The following is a 15,469-nucleotide window of genomic DNA, read 5'->3' as shown; positions in this document are numbered from 1 at the left end:
ACGCCTATTTGACTAGTAGTCTTAGCAAATATAAGAGCATCAAGTACTCTGTTATTTTAACGATTTTTTTTTTTTTGCAGTTTATGCTGTTTCCAAACAGCGCTGTTCAGGAAGCAATCAAGCGAAACGCATGAAGCTATCAAAGCTGCTTTCAAAATAAAAAGGCGTGCAACACTTTCCGAAAATTTATAAAACGCCGTTTGAGCGATAGATGCATTTTTTTCGCGAGTAAAGTCCATGCTCGCAGGTCGGACAAACGCCTTGAAATCGCGTATCGCTTTCAGACCGATCCTCGTAGTCGCTAATTTTCTGAGTTAATCTAGAAACGAGTTTAATGAATTAACTAAACCCTAAGCTTCTCAATATTTTTATTACCTATAACAAGTTTTGATTTTTGTAACAATCCGTTAAAGTACTTCATTACTGTTGACCACTGCTAGTTTTCGAAAAAAGACGTATACTTTGTCTGTTACGACTTTACTTTTTGCTCGTGTCGTATCAACTAGGTAAATCTTAAGCCACCTCATCTGCACAAACTGTAGAAAGCAGCTTATTCTTTAGGCCACGTTTTATTAAAAATAAAATATGCCGTGATAAGAAATTTCACTGCATCCTTTATATTATCGACTGTATCGATATCTAAAAAATTGATTTTTAAAAAAGTAAAAGGTTAGGCGAGTTTGATATTTTCCGCAACAAAATTACATATAAAAAAACTGGGATCAATCAAACAAAGTCAAGTTTATTATATTTAATCATAATAAAGCAAAAAAATTGTTTTGATCAATCAAAGGCTTACTTAACTTAAAGTTAAGTTATACGATGATCCATTAGGAACCACTCTCAAGATACTTACTACGTAACTTGTTATGCCCTTTTTATTGTACTTATAGTGTTTATATCACGTTCTAATAAATAAAAAGAAAATTTTAGTTTACCAGAAAACAAAATGAAACGGGCATGGCAAGTTAATAATACAATAATATAAACTTTTAATTTAATACGACGCCGCAGTAATATTTTTTTGTATGTAACACCGCAATGATATGAGGAATATGAGGATATGTAAAAAAAGGTGGAAAAGCAACTCCCTATCATTTTTGATGCGCAGCTAACCTCACCGCCCTTTCACACTGGAGGCGGATAACTTCACCGTCCTTTCACACTGGAGAAAAAACACATGTGATAATATATAAAAATCACTTAGAAACAATTATGGAAAGTATCGTTTTTCTTAAAAGTACAATCTCGGATACAAATATAGAAGTGAATAGTGTCGCAGGCGCCAAAGCTTTGCCTGTTTCTCAAAGTCGCCTCCGTGGCGCTACCGCGCCACTTGATAAACATACTCGATAATCAGATGATACATATTTTTTGTGACGTTTCTGCCCTCATCACCGTTTTCTTCGTCCTGTTTTTCTTAAAATAAGAGCATAGAAATATTAAACTATTATTGATATTATAATTATATTTAAAGAAAGAGTTATATTTACCTGTTGATACAAGAATTAGAGGATACGCATAAGAAATCACAACGTTTCCTGCTTGGCTTGCCTGTAATGACACAAAAATAAATATAGAAATCAGGGACATCGATGGACTTACGACGAAGGAAGAGGTTAACAGTGCTATCGCGGCAGTGACAGACTGTGGCGAAGAGGATGTTAAAATTCATCTGTTCGAGCCAAACACGAGAGAGCAGAGGATAGCAGTCGTTGAATTAGACTAGACCAAGGCCGCCGCCCTGCTCAAAAAAGGAAAGATAGCTGTTGAAAGTGTGGTGCTGGTGGATATAGAGCGGCGGCATGCAACGTGCCGACCTAACAGATAAAGTGTTTTCTTTGCAAAGTCGCCAAGACGCCTGAGGACAGGACGATGCACACTATTCGGTGATGGATACGCAATCGTTACACGAAAGATGGGCGAAATAAAACGCACGGAACCTATGAAAGCTGAAACGATGAAAAATTAATCGATGGGATCCCACACACCTTATCAGACCCCGGACAGAAGCTGCGGAAATACCGGCAGACGAGATACCTCTTTTTACAGAAGGCGAACTCATCGCGGCAACTTCGTCCCTTAAGAGTGGTAGGGCACCGGGACTGAATAGCATCCCTGCGAAAATGATCAGGATCGTCGCGTCGCAACAGCCTGAGCTGCTCTTGGAGATGTACAACCAGTGCCTGGTGCAGGGAGTTTTTAGCTCGCGGTGGAAAAGAGCGAGACTTGTACTGATTGAAAAACCGATAAAAGAAGCGAATACGGACACTTCTTATAGGTCACTTAGTCTTTTAAACACAATGGGAAATACGGGAGAAGCACTGGTTAAACCGCTAATACTAAGGGTCGTACGCGAAGCGGGAGACCTTTCCGATAAACAGTATGGCTTTAGAAAAGGGCGATCCACCATAGGGACCGTTAGAAAGGTAACAGACACGGTAAAGAAAGTAGAAGAAGTTAGACACGCGACTAGAGACATTGTGATTCTAGTTACGTTAGACGTAAAAAACGCGTTCAACTCGGCAAGATGGACCGTCATACTTGCTGCCTTAGAATCATTCAGTATGCCGCGATACATTATGCATCTTACAGAAGATTATCTGAGGGACCGGCTTATCGAGTATGAAACAAAAGAAGGGCATAGAAGAAGACCTATAACTGCAGGAGTAGCGCAGGGTTCGATTTTGGTTCCAGACTTCTGGGGTATCTTGTACGGTGGGCTTCTAAAACTCGAAATGCCGGGGGACGTAATGCTCGTTGGATACGCAGACGATGTGACCGCTGTTATAACAGCACGGAATGTGGGCATTGCGCAAGCGAAGTTAAACGCGATCATGAGCAGAGTGCTATGGTGGATGGCGAACCATGGATTGACTTTAGCGCTTGATAAGACCGAAATGGTCCTATTGACAGGAAAGCGTATACCGACCATCATACCTATGAAGGTTGGCGGCGAGACTATAACGACGAAACCATCAGCCAACTATCTAGGAATAACTATAGATACACAGCTGAACTACAGGGAACACCTAGATCGCGTCTGTAAAAATGCCACGACTAGGATAGCGCAACTTAGCCGACTCATGGCTAACTTCCGTGGGCCTAGGCCAACAGTTAGGCGGCTACTCATGGCGACCACTAACTTTATTCTGTTATATGAAGCAGAGGTGTGGGCCGACGCTACGACTATGAATAAGTATCGGAAAAAGATTATGGCGGTACAGCGAAGGGAGGCCCTTAGAATAGCATGCTCCTACCGGACGGTAATCGCGGAAGTAATCCCCGTGGATCTTCTTGCGATCGAACGCAAGCGGATCTACGAGGCTCGCTTACCGTCGAGTAGCATCTCGATTACCGTGGAAGAAAGAGAAATAACAATACGAAATTGGCAGACTAGGTGGACCGATTATCCAAAGGCTAGATGGACTAGGACCCTTATAAAAAATGTACGTCCGTGGGTGGGCAGGAAATGGGGGAGGTCAACTTTTACCTTACCCAATTTTTCTCCGGTCACGAATACTTTAGGAGCTACCTGTTCGCGATGAACATGGTGGCAACACCGGGGTGTAAGTACTGCGGTAACGAACGGGACGACGTGAGACACACGTTTTTTGACTGCCCCCACTGGGCTGAAAAGCGTAGAGTACTAGAGCTGAGGACAGGGGGGTTCACGCCCGAGACTGTAGTCGAAACGATGCTTGGCAGCAAGCAGAATTGGGGCGAGATAACAGCGTACGTGGAGACGGTTCTACGCGCGAAAAACAATGACGGTTGCTTACAAGACTAGTTGACGACTAGCATAGCTTAAGACAAGCGATCCTCCGAAGAAATGCGAAAGCGGATACCGGGGAGATTTTCGCGACCCTATAAGAGGTGGAATTTTAGTAGGTATGCCTGGCGATAGTCCCGCGTCAGGAAAGTTCCACACACGGGGAGTCTCGCACGACTCCTGATATGGTGCATTAAGCATTTCTCCAACTCTACGGATAAAACATAAAAAAAGCGTATTCTTATAAAAAATGTGTATTGATAATTTTTAGGAATGGCAATCGAATAAAAAACATTAAAATCATATCTTCTTTACAATTATTTTTATCTTATAACTAATATTCTTTATAAGTTAAAAAATGATTTGCAAAACTTCAAAAGCCAAATTTGATATTCCAGTTTATATTCAAATGATTTCGTTCGAGTCTCTAGATATCTATTTTCAAATTCTCATCGGGTAGTAAAGAAAAACACGAGAATTTACGGCAACAGCATGTATACGCTGGAAAGAGCGCACAGAGCATGAATATTACAAGCTTTGCATGCATGCGTAATCCAGTCGCGATGAATCTTACAGACCATTCGTGTACAACGTATTTCGGCTCTCTGAAAACGTATAAAAATACGTGCTTGTATATTGCACATATATGGAAAGCGCGAAGCAAAAAGTGGCACTGCAGTCAGCCGCGTGCAAACCTAGAAGCAACACACGTAAAAGAATCCCGCGAGAAAGAAAAAGAGGGAGTGGGGAGAGTAAGCTCGACCCCTGCTTGTTAAAGGACAAACAATTAATAACAATGACATTCATGCATCAGGTAAAACGCCTCGGATAGTATCAATAGAAAAAGTGTTGACTTATCGACAAAAAGGTACCGTTCTAGATTTTTTTTGCGTAAGCATACTTAGAAATATTAATATACAGCTGAAACATTCCCACCACTATTGTCAATTGTGACTCGTTTATTCTTTTTAATTGTAATAATTTTTTTTTTTGTAATTACTAATGAAGTTTAAGTGTTTTATACTTTCCTTTTATATATCAAATTATTTATTTAAAATTTTAAATAAAATTTCAAGTTCTGTACTGTATCATAATTCGGCAGATGTATGACAACTGACTTCTTCAGCAAAGTGGCTTGTAGTTAAATTAGTTAATAGAACCACAAATACCGTGATTCCAAAGACATGGCTTCATAAAGATGGGAAATCATGCGCTTGGCCTTTGCACGTTTTTGAATCATTGCTGCAAAAAAGCGTCGAAGACTGTGAGGAACCGACTGATAGGTGGATTAAGCAAGAGGTTTCCGAAATATTAGCTTCAGCAGGTTCGCATTAAAAAAAATTCTGCTTCATTGTGTAAAAATTTGTGTACATAAGCCCACCCACCCACTTGTTTCGAGTTATAATTTTACTTTGTACTTTGTACAAACGTCTCAGGAAATTATATTGAAGCATCAAATTTCGATTATAAACAGAGACGTAAATGCAGAATTTTCACGTGTTTGCAATAATCTTGAAGAGCCAAGTCGTCAGTATATTTTCGTTAAATTCATGTATTTGTATTTTAAATACAGTTTTTTTTTTGTAATGAAAATTGTTGTAATATAGTAAGTATTATAATCTTGATTATTAGTACCAAAATGGTACACGTCGCGCCATCTATTGGTCAACTGCGATTTTGTACATTGAGACGAGCTCACGCGAGAGCTGACGAACCGCGCATGTCTCGCGCTATACTCTAATCGCCTATTACGTATAATATCATATTCCGTGTGTAGAGCCAGACTATGCTGTACTGTACTATACACCTTCTTCTTACCTGCAAGACTCCGATGTGAGCAGACGTGCCGCCGACTAGGCTCTCAAGCCTTTTACAATATACTTAACAATAAATTAACCTCAAGTTGTTGTTTATTGATCCAACCCTTTTCAACATGGTAGCAGAGCGTGGTTGGTATTTATATTTTATCCCGCATGTCTACTCATATGAGTGACATGAGAGATATTTAGTGTAAAACAAAGTGAGGTTAGAAGAAAAGCCACGTGGAAAGTAGTTAACGGTGATTGTTAAAAAAAAAAAAAGTAAATCGCACAGTGAAAAATTGAGCAGTGAAATTAAAGAAGAAAATATCTGGAGAAATTATATGCATGTGAAGCATTGATATTCGAATTTTCGTATAGAAACGTCTGTCGATAGAAGAAGATTTTCAAGTGAAAATTAACCGGTCAAAAAGGGTTAAAGAAGAAAAATATAAGCTCAGTGACGTAGATAAAGTCGTCAGCTACTCAACAATAAAAAGATTTTTAAAAACTAATCAAGATTTAAGTGCGATGCAAGAAGATTAAAGTCGGCGAGTGAAACACGTGGTGAAGTGCTATTTCAGAGCACGTGTAAATTAGAGGTTAAGCACATGTACTTGTGGCTTAAGCCTAAAGTAAAACAAGAAGACGGATTAGAAGCCAAAAATATTGAATTAAAAGAAAAATCAAGAAATCAAATTAGAAAAATATTTTTAAAAGCACTCAAGAAGATTATTAAATTGAAAAATCAAGTATACGAGAGCATTAGTGCAAAAGAAAAAGAAATGGCTAAGCAAGCGAAAATCGAAGACATTATGATACCAGTGTTTGATGGTGCAAATTATTCCAGTTGGAAAATTAGATTAATGATCCTGTTAGAGTATAAAGAGTGCAACGAACCAGCAATAAATGAAATGCCTGATAAATATAAAGGCAAAGAAGATGATTGGAAAAAGATTGATTTAAAAGCTCGCACTATGATAATTAGTGCTATCTCAGACAAACAATTAGAATACATCGGTGAATGTAAAACAGCTCTCGAGATGATAACAAAATTCGATAAAATGTATTTAACACAATCAACAGCCTTGCAAATTATATGCAGAGGAAAAATCGAAGAAATCAAATTAAATAATTATAATTCAGTGGAAGAATTTTTTGTAGAATTCGAAAAAGTAACTAATGAATTCAAATCAGCTGGTGGGAAATTAGAAGAAGTCGAAAAATTGAGATATCTACTTAGAGCTTTACCACCAAGCTATAGTTACATTGGGGATTTTATAGATGTTATCCCAGAAGACCAAAGAACAGTAGACTATGTAAAGTCGAAAATAAAAGAGAAAAATATGACTAATGCTGAGTCAGATAATAAAAGTAATGCCAGTACCTTTGCGGTACAAACCAAAGGCAAATGTTTTAACTGTGGAAAATTTGGCCACGTCATAAACGAGTGTACGAGACCACAGCAGCAGAGCAACCGAGGACGAGGTACTCAATACAGTCAAGGTCAACGAGGTCACCAACGAGGAAATCAACGAGGCTACAACAGAGGGTTCAACAGAGGCTTCAACCGAGGCAACTACCGAGGCAATCAGCGAGGCAGAGGTCAAGGTCAACCCAAAGCTAAATCTTCAGGCGAACAACAGGGCGACTACTCATCCGAAGCATGGCTGACCCAGGTCTGCAACCCAGAGGTAAACCAGATAACTGCGTTAGAAAATAGTAGCGAAAGTTTAGGTCAAATTAATTGGTTACTAGATAGTGGCTGCACAGACCACATTGTAAATAATGATAAATATTTTGATAAATTCGTATATTTAAAAAATCCTATTGAAGTAAAATTACCTGATGGTAAAAGTTTGAAAGCTACTAAAATTGGAACTGTAAAATTACTTTTTAAAAATTATTACAATCAAAAACAAGTAGACGTAAAAAATGTTTATTATGTTCAAGGCATTAGACAAAACATACTGAGTTTCTCTAAAGTCACAGAAAATTATACAGTAGTAGCAAAAAATGATGATGCCAAAATTTACAATAAAAATAGAGAATTAATAGCAGTCGCAAACAAAAAGGATAATCTATATTTTATGAAAAGCTATGTAATTGAAAAGGAAAATAAGCAAATGTTTGTAAATTCATTAAAATTAACTGATAAAGAGAAATGGCATAGAGCACTAGGTCATGTTAACTTTCAATATTTGAACAAATTAGTGAAAAATAAATTAGTAAAAGGATTGCCAGAAAAAATAGAAAATGTCGAAATGAAATGTGGAAATTGTATAGAGAGTAAAATGGCAAATGTACCGTTCGAAAATAATAGATCAAAAACTACGGAAATTTTAGAATTAATTCACACAGATTTAAATGGTCCACATAACACAATCGGTTATGGGGGAGAAAAATATTTTGTAACTTTCATTGATGATTATAGTAAGTGTACTAGAATTTTCTGCATTAAAAATAAATCAGAGACTGCCAGTTGTTTAAAAGAATTTGTTAGTTTAGTAGAAAATAAATTTAGTAAGCGAGTTAAGAAATTACGTTGTGATAATGGCAAAGAATATTTAAATAAGGAAATTCATGATTTTATAAAATCAAAAGGAATTGAACTATTGCCATGCCCACCGTACGTCCATGAATTAAATGGAGTAGCGGAAAGATATAATAGATCCGCAATGGATATGGGCAGATGTTTAATGCGTGAAGCAAAAATTCATAGGCGATATTGGCCTGAAATTATGAAAACAGTAGCTTATTTAAAAAACCGCACAATTGCAAATACAGCTAAAAATAAAACGCCATACGAAATATTCTTTGGTAAAAAACCAAATGTTGATCATTTAAAAATTTATGGCAGTCGAGTCTTTGTACGAGTACCAGAAGCGTTGCGAAAAAGCAAATGGGACGATAAAGCCCAATTAGGTGTACTAGTAGGTTATGTAGAAAATGGCTATAAAGTTCTCGTCAATGGTAGAGTTATTCATGCTAGACATGTACAAGTAGTCGAAGAAAATACAGAAATTATTTGCTTAGAAAAACTTGATGATGAAAAAGATAGAGATTTGGAAAATAGCGAATCTGAAAATGTAGAAAACAAACTAAACTCTTTTACCCATACTTCGACTCTCGAGTCAAGTAGGGGTAATGAAATAAACCTCGAAAATCGTATAGATAATTATGAAAGTAGAGAAAATGAATTAAATTTTGATATTGCTGAAAATGATAATTCAAGTTTAAAAGTACAAAGAAAATCTAATAGAAAGAAAAGTCCTGTAAATAGATACGGAAATCCTGTAACTCATTTTATATATGTAAATCATATTGATGCAAATGTACCAAATACATTCGAGGAGGCGTTAAACTCAAATGAATATAAACAATGGAAAATTGCGATGGATTCCGAAATCAATAGTCTTATGAAAAATAAAACTTGGCAAATTGTTGAAAGGCCAAAAGACAAAAAAGTCATTGATGTGAAATGGGTCTACAAAAAGAAAAACAATAATGTGTATAAAGCGAGATTAGTTGTAAGAGGATTTCAACAAAAGGAATATTTAGATAATGTTTATTCGCCCGTAGGAAAAATGCAAACTTTGAAAATTTTATTGTCGTACAGTTGTAAAAACAATTTATTTATAGAACAAATGGATGTAGAGACAGCTTTCTTAAACGGTGATGTAAAAACCGAGGTGTATATAAATGAACCAAAAGGTTACGAAACAGGTGACAATAAAGTTTGCAAACTGCAAAAGGCATTATACGGACTGCGAGAAAGTCCTAGAGCTTGGTACGATTGTTTTAATAAATTTATCGAAAGCTTAAATTTTGTGAGAAGTAACTACGATTACTGTCTATACGTAAATAATACGAACAAAGATTCAATATATATTTTAGTTTTTGTTGATGATCTCCTAATTTGTTGCAAAGATAAAAATAAAATAGATAAAGTTAAAGCTAGTCTAATGCAAAGATTTGTGATGAAAGATTTAGGCAAAATAAACCAATATATAGGTATTGATATAAATTATAGCGATGATAGACACAAAATGACTTTAAGTCAAACAACATACATTGAATCTTTAGCCACTAAATATAATTTAGAAAAAGCCAAATTATATGATACTCCAATGGAGTCAAATTTAAAACTAGATCAAGCTAGTGAAATTGATGAAAATATAAAATATAGAAACTTGATAGGAGAATTATTATACATTAGTACAGGCACAAGGCCAGATATTGCGTATAGCGTAAATTATTTAAGTCGATACCAAAGTTGCTACGACCAAACACATTATAAATATGCGTTGAGAATCCTAAAATATCTGTATAAAACTAAAGATCTAAAATTGACATATTGTGATAACTTGAAAAACGAAATATTAGATTGTATGGTAGATTCTGATTATGCAGGTGATAATGTAGATAGAAAATCTACAACAGGCTTTGTAATAAGACTTTATGGTAATGTAATTTTCTGGAAAACTCATAAACAAAGCACTGTAACCAAATGTTCAACTTTCGCAGAATATACTGCTATGTCAGAAGCAGTAACAGAAATATTGTTTGTAAAAAATTCATTAAGCGAAATGTTCAATGTAGAATTTGATAAACCAATTAATATGTATGAGGATAACTCAGGTGCAATTGCGATTGCAAAATATGGTAACTTTACTAAAAACTCGAAGCACATTGAAGTGCAATATCATTATATTAATGAGAATTATGAAAATGGCATAATTGATATTATAAAAATAGACTCTCAATTCAATTTAGCAGATATGTTAACGAAAAGTCTAGATAAAACAAAGTTTATAGAAAATAGAAAAGCGCTAAGATTAATTTGAAATGTAATAGAAAAATATATCGAAAATGAAAAGTTAATGCTAAAGATCAAGATTATAAACTTAAGGAGGCGTGTTGTAATATAGTAAGTATTATAATCTTGATTATTAGTACCAAAATGGTACACGTCGCGCCATCTATTGGTCAACTGCGATTTTGTACATTGAGACGAGCTCACGCGAGAGCTGACGAACCGCGCATGTCTCGCGCTATACTCTAATCGCCTATTACGTATAATATCATATTCCGTGTGTAGAGCCAGACTATGCTGTACTGTACTATACACCTTCTTCTTACCTGCAAGACTCCGATGTGAGCAGACGTGCCGCCGACTAGGCTCTCAAGCCTTTTACAATATACTTAACAATAAATTAACCTCAAGTTGTTGTTTATTGATCCAACCCTTTTCAACAAAAATAATTAAAATTACTATAGGAAAATCGATGGAAAGCTACTATATGTCGCTGGTAAGTTCGTTCTTCAATACTTTTCAAAAAAAAGGTGTGACATTTTAAAATAAAAAACTATTCTACGTTTAATAGGAATGGGAAGAGATTTCCGATTAGCAGCTTGAAAAATTTCGAGAAATTCAATGATGATTTACGAGACAGAACATACGCCTTTAAGTTTAAGTGGTCAGTATAGATATATAATAGATATATAATAGATTCATATTATATAATGGTAAACGTTGTAACGCATATTGTCGTCATTACAGAGTGAACTTTTGAGACTAAGAAGAGGAAAGGGCGAGCATGTAAATATCCGCGATATGCTCACCTACATAATGAAGGACGATATTGCTCTCAAATATAATTTTTGCGGGCACAGGAATAAAATAGCATTTCAAAATCAAAGGATATGGGATATAATATCAAGTAATACACATAATACATTATTATTTTAATTGTACAAATAATTTACACCTATAATTATAATAATGTATGCTCATTTACTTTCTTACTCTTAGACCTGGTGATAAACTTTAAATAGACTATGCGTTATGCTGACAATACCTACAAATGTTAACTTAAAGAAGCAACGAAACCTACTAAAAAAAGCAGATTACAATCAACTGATTATTAGCTTATAATCTGCTGATAATCATGCCAAAACGTCAGCTGATTATCAGGTGATATCAGCTGAATATTTTTATTAAAGCTGATAGTTACAAAAATGCGTTGGTATAAAATGAAATATTAATGATAATTAGTTGATTATCAGGTGATAATCATCAATAATTTTTAAGCTTTAGTATACTTTTTCGCAGTAGTTTAAAATTAATAAAATTTATAAAATTCATATAATGAGGACCAGATGACAACAATAAAACATTGGCTTTGAACTACAAAATTTTAATTTTTTAATAATTTTATTTAAACAAAAAATTGTTTAAATATTGATAAATAAAAATTTTGCAGCTCACAGCTAGTGTTTTGGTGTTATCATCTGGATAGTAAAAACGTTTTGGCCTTCATTTTATGAATTTTATAAATTTTATTACTTTCGAACAACTTTGAAAAAATATACTGAAAGTTAGAAAATGTTCGATGATTATCACCTGACAATCAGCTGATTATCATCTGATAAGAAGCTTATTTATTAACTTAGGGTTTATTTAGTTTTCTACACTATATCAAAACAATAAAATGAGCAATTTTATAAAATTTCACTAGAAATTGAATGTATACATATACCATACAACATAGTAAGATTGGTCCAGATATGTCGGATGCTGTAAATAATGTTCTTCTAAGAAATTATAGCAAATATGTTTATTCGTATTTTTAATCTAAATTATTTTATAAATCATATGTGTCATATATATATATACTTTTTTATATAGGGATATATATATATATACATACATATATATATATATATATATATATATATATATATATATATATCCCTATATAAAAAAGTCATGACCGGATGAAGTGAAGCCAAGAATGCGTCAATATGATTGGCTCATGTAGTGCGCATGCGTCAAAAGTATCGTTAGAATTTTTTGATTTGTTTTTGATTTCTAAAATTGATTCTAATATTAAAAATGTAATATAATACTATAATACATATCAAATTATAATTTGTGTATTTATAATATTCTCGAGACATTCTACTCTCGAGACTATTCTATTCACGAGACATAACCTTAAAATTTTAAAAGGAAGTTGGCGACGAAACCGCGGCAATTTTGAAATTTATATGAGAATGAATCATATATTGTAAAGTTTGATATATTTCCATGATAGAAAACAAATATTAAAAATATCAATAAAGTATTTATATTTCATTTAATAAGGTAATGAAATTATAGTCTATTAGAGCGCGCGCAGCGCACTGCGCCAAGTCTAGTGTGTGTGTGTGTGTGTGTGTGTATGTATATATATATATATATATATATATATATATATATATATATGCTAGTGGGGCTTCGCCCCTGCTCGCTTCGCTCGCCAACCCCTCATTTTAGTTTTTGTGTGATTTTTATTTTTAAAATGTTATTTTCATGATCTGATTATTACGTTCTAGATGGTTAAGAACGATCTTATTGTATTATATAAAATTTATAGATGATAAAAATGTGAAGAATTTAATGTTTGTAGAAATAGAGAAAATCAATAGTGTGTGTGTGTGTGTGTGTGTGTGTATGTATATATATATATATATATATATATATATATATATATGCTAGTGGGGCTTCGCCCCTGCTCGCTTCGCTCGCCAACCCCTCATTTTAGTTTTTGTGTGATTTTTATTTTTAAAATGTTATTTTCATGATCTGATTATTACGTTCTAGATGGTTAAGAACGATCTTATTGTATTATATAAAATTTATAGATGATAAAAATGTGAAGAATTTAATGTTTGTAGAAATAGAGAAAATCAATAGAAAAAAAGTAAAAGTACTGAATTAACGCTAAACTTCTACTGCTAATGGCATTTGAGATATTTGTTTTTTTTTTTCATTTTTTTCGGAAATCGTTTTAAAATTAATTTTTATTCTTCCCATTTTCGACTATATGTTACAATTATAAATAAATCTGGTCCGCCACTTTTTCTTATAATAACCATTGCGGTGTTGTTGTATGACCTGTGGCCTTTTATATATGTTGATAATCGATCTTTTTGTTTTTATGTAGCATAAAGAGGAAAAAAATATGTTTTAGTTTCATAGTGATTCTTTAATTCAGTTGTAATGCCCTATACACGATCTGGCGTGTAACTTCCTAGAACATATACATTTAAAAAAATCCTAAAAAACATCCGACTCTGCCTATACAGCGAGCGCACGGAATATTTCGGCCGTCCCCACTCTTCTCACCTCCTACGAAACCAGCAGCTACGCAGTAGTCAACGCAGCGACGGCAGGCCATCGACGCGCATGTGTGCGTGCGCGTCCCCCTTCTCTCTCCAGCTACCAAGCCAGCATTAGCAGCATCGCGTTGCGTAACAGTATTTATATGTATATGTGAGCGTAAGCGAGCGACGGTGAGTCGTGCGCATCCGAGTATGTTTGTATGAATGATAAATGTAAATATGAATGAATGATAGTATGATTGTGTGAATGTGCGAATATTTTCGGCGGCTCGATCAGCGCTCGCTTAGAGAGATTTGCAAATGTTTATTACTTTTTCTAATAAATATTAGACTTATTATTTCTTTTATTAAAATCTAATATTAAAAAAGTACCAAGGACCAGTAAGAAGAAGTGATGAGCGTTTCACAGTTTTTTGTGATAATTTTATAGAAAGAGTTAATAAAACTAGTAAATGTGGACCTAAAAGTGAATAATATTTCCTATCTTTTCACCGCAGATAATTTAGATTACAGTTCATCGTTCTTTTGTTATGCACTAAAAGTGAAATTTTTCTAAACCGTTATAACTTGATCAACACACTGTATAAGTTCTACAAAAATCATGATTGTTATAAATAATACTTACTGCGTAAATATCAAGTTATTTCACTAATTATTTTCTGAGAAAAAACTCAATTCTGGGAAAATAAAGTTTTTGTTTCCTACCTAGGGAAGCTTTGCATTTTACAGACCAAGTTAATTAAAGAAAGAAGGCATCAATCATCTCTCTAGCGATTACGTTTAAAGTGAAGCGTAACCGTCAGCGTTCTATATTCGAATCGTATTCGCACTCCGTGCTGATCCCTTATATCTATGACAATCGAGCGAAAACTGTGATGTAAAAGTGGAATATAATGAGCAGGTGCAAAATGTCTCACGATATTACTGCCGAATTTGTACTTTGCACTTTCCACGGAAACTATACGCAGTAGAGCAGCTTGAGTGTCGCCTACAGTGTGTGGCTCGCATACACCCGTGTGCAAGTAGAGCTGATCGGGAATAGCTCGGGAAAGCGATGCTGGTCTGTTTCCTAGCACGACTACACTGCCCATTGACGATGTGACAAAGGTGCCGTTTTTTCGCCGAGTCTCGGAATCTTCGAAACCGAAAATACGGCAAATTTTTTCGTTAAACGTTGTCTGATGCTGATCAACGCAGGCACACTTGCGCTATAGCATGTAGTAGCCCTTTTGAAAGGGTGCAACTTCGAGACGCAGGTGATCGTGAAAGGCGGCTGATTTATTTATTTCGTTGGCTAGTTGCTCGATCTTGTCGTAAATGCCGTGCGGAAAAAAATGCGTGTCCTGCTCTGCCTTTTCCGACTGTTTAAACGTGTAAAAGGAGTCCAATTCTTGAATGTGCGTGACAGTACTCGGCACGTGAATTTTGACGAGCGCAACGGACCAATTCCCGCTGAGTCTGAGCTCGCGCGAGAGCTGCGGTGTAAAGCAGCTGATGGCGTTTTCGTTGTAGTACGTCATACTGCTGTTGCTAGGCAAAACTAGGTAAAAATCGTTCTGGTCCATTTTTAAATTTTTTGTACTTCAGAGGCTTTGATCCACGAGTTGAATTTGTCCGGATAGCCAGCCTACTTGACGAGTAGCTGCTTCTTCGAGCCACGACCCTTTGTACGAATTACGCGTTCTATTTTGAATTGCTCTGCAGCGTCCGACATGTGTTTCGTGCCAAT

The 15,469-nt window shown here is 35.1% G+C and overlaps 1 protein-coding gene and 1 long non-coding RNA gene across 2 annotated transcripts in view; one reads left to right on the top strand and one right to left on the bottom strand.

The window, feature by feature from the left end:
- LOC100115934 (target of rapamycin complex subunit lst8) overlaps positions 1-15,469 on the bottom strand; it is a 281,302-nt gene that overhangs the window by 25,890 nt on the left and 239,943 nt on the right. The gene's annotated exons all lie outside the window — the stretch shown is intronic.
- Positions 10,522-12,197, top strand: LOC116416278. Its single transcript, XR_004226754.2, has 4 exons — positions 10,522-10,883; positions 10,959-11,051; positions 11,135-11,294; positions 11,387-12,197. It is a non-coding gene; the product is annotated as an uncharacterized LOC116416278 (long non-coding RNA).

Source organism: Nasonia vitripennis (assembly GCF_009193385.2).
Source record: "Nasonia vitripennis strain AsymCx chromosome 2 unlocalized genomic scaffold, Nvit_psr_1.1 chr2_random0004, whole genome shotgun sequence".
In the NCBI taxonomy this organism is placed as follows: domain Eukaryota; kingdom Metazoa; phylum Arthropoda; class Insecta; order Hymenoptera; family Pteromalidae; genus Nasonia; species Nasonia vitripennis.
Note: the sequence above shows the minus strand (reverse complement) of the source record. Positions and strands in the feature narration are given on the sequence as shown.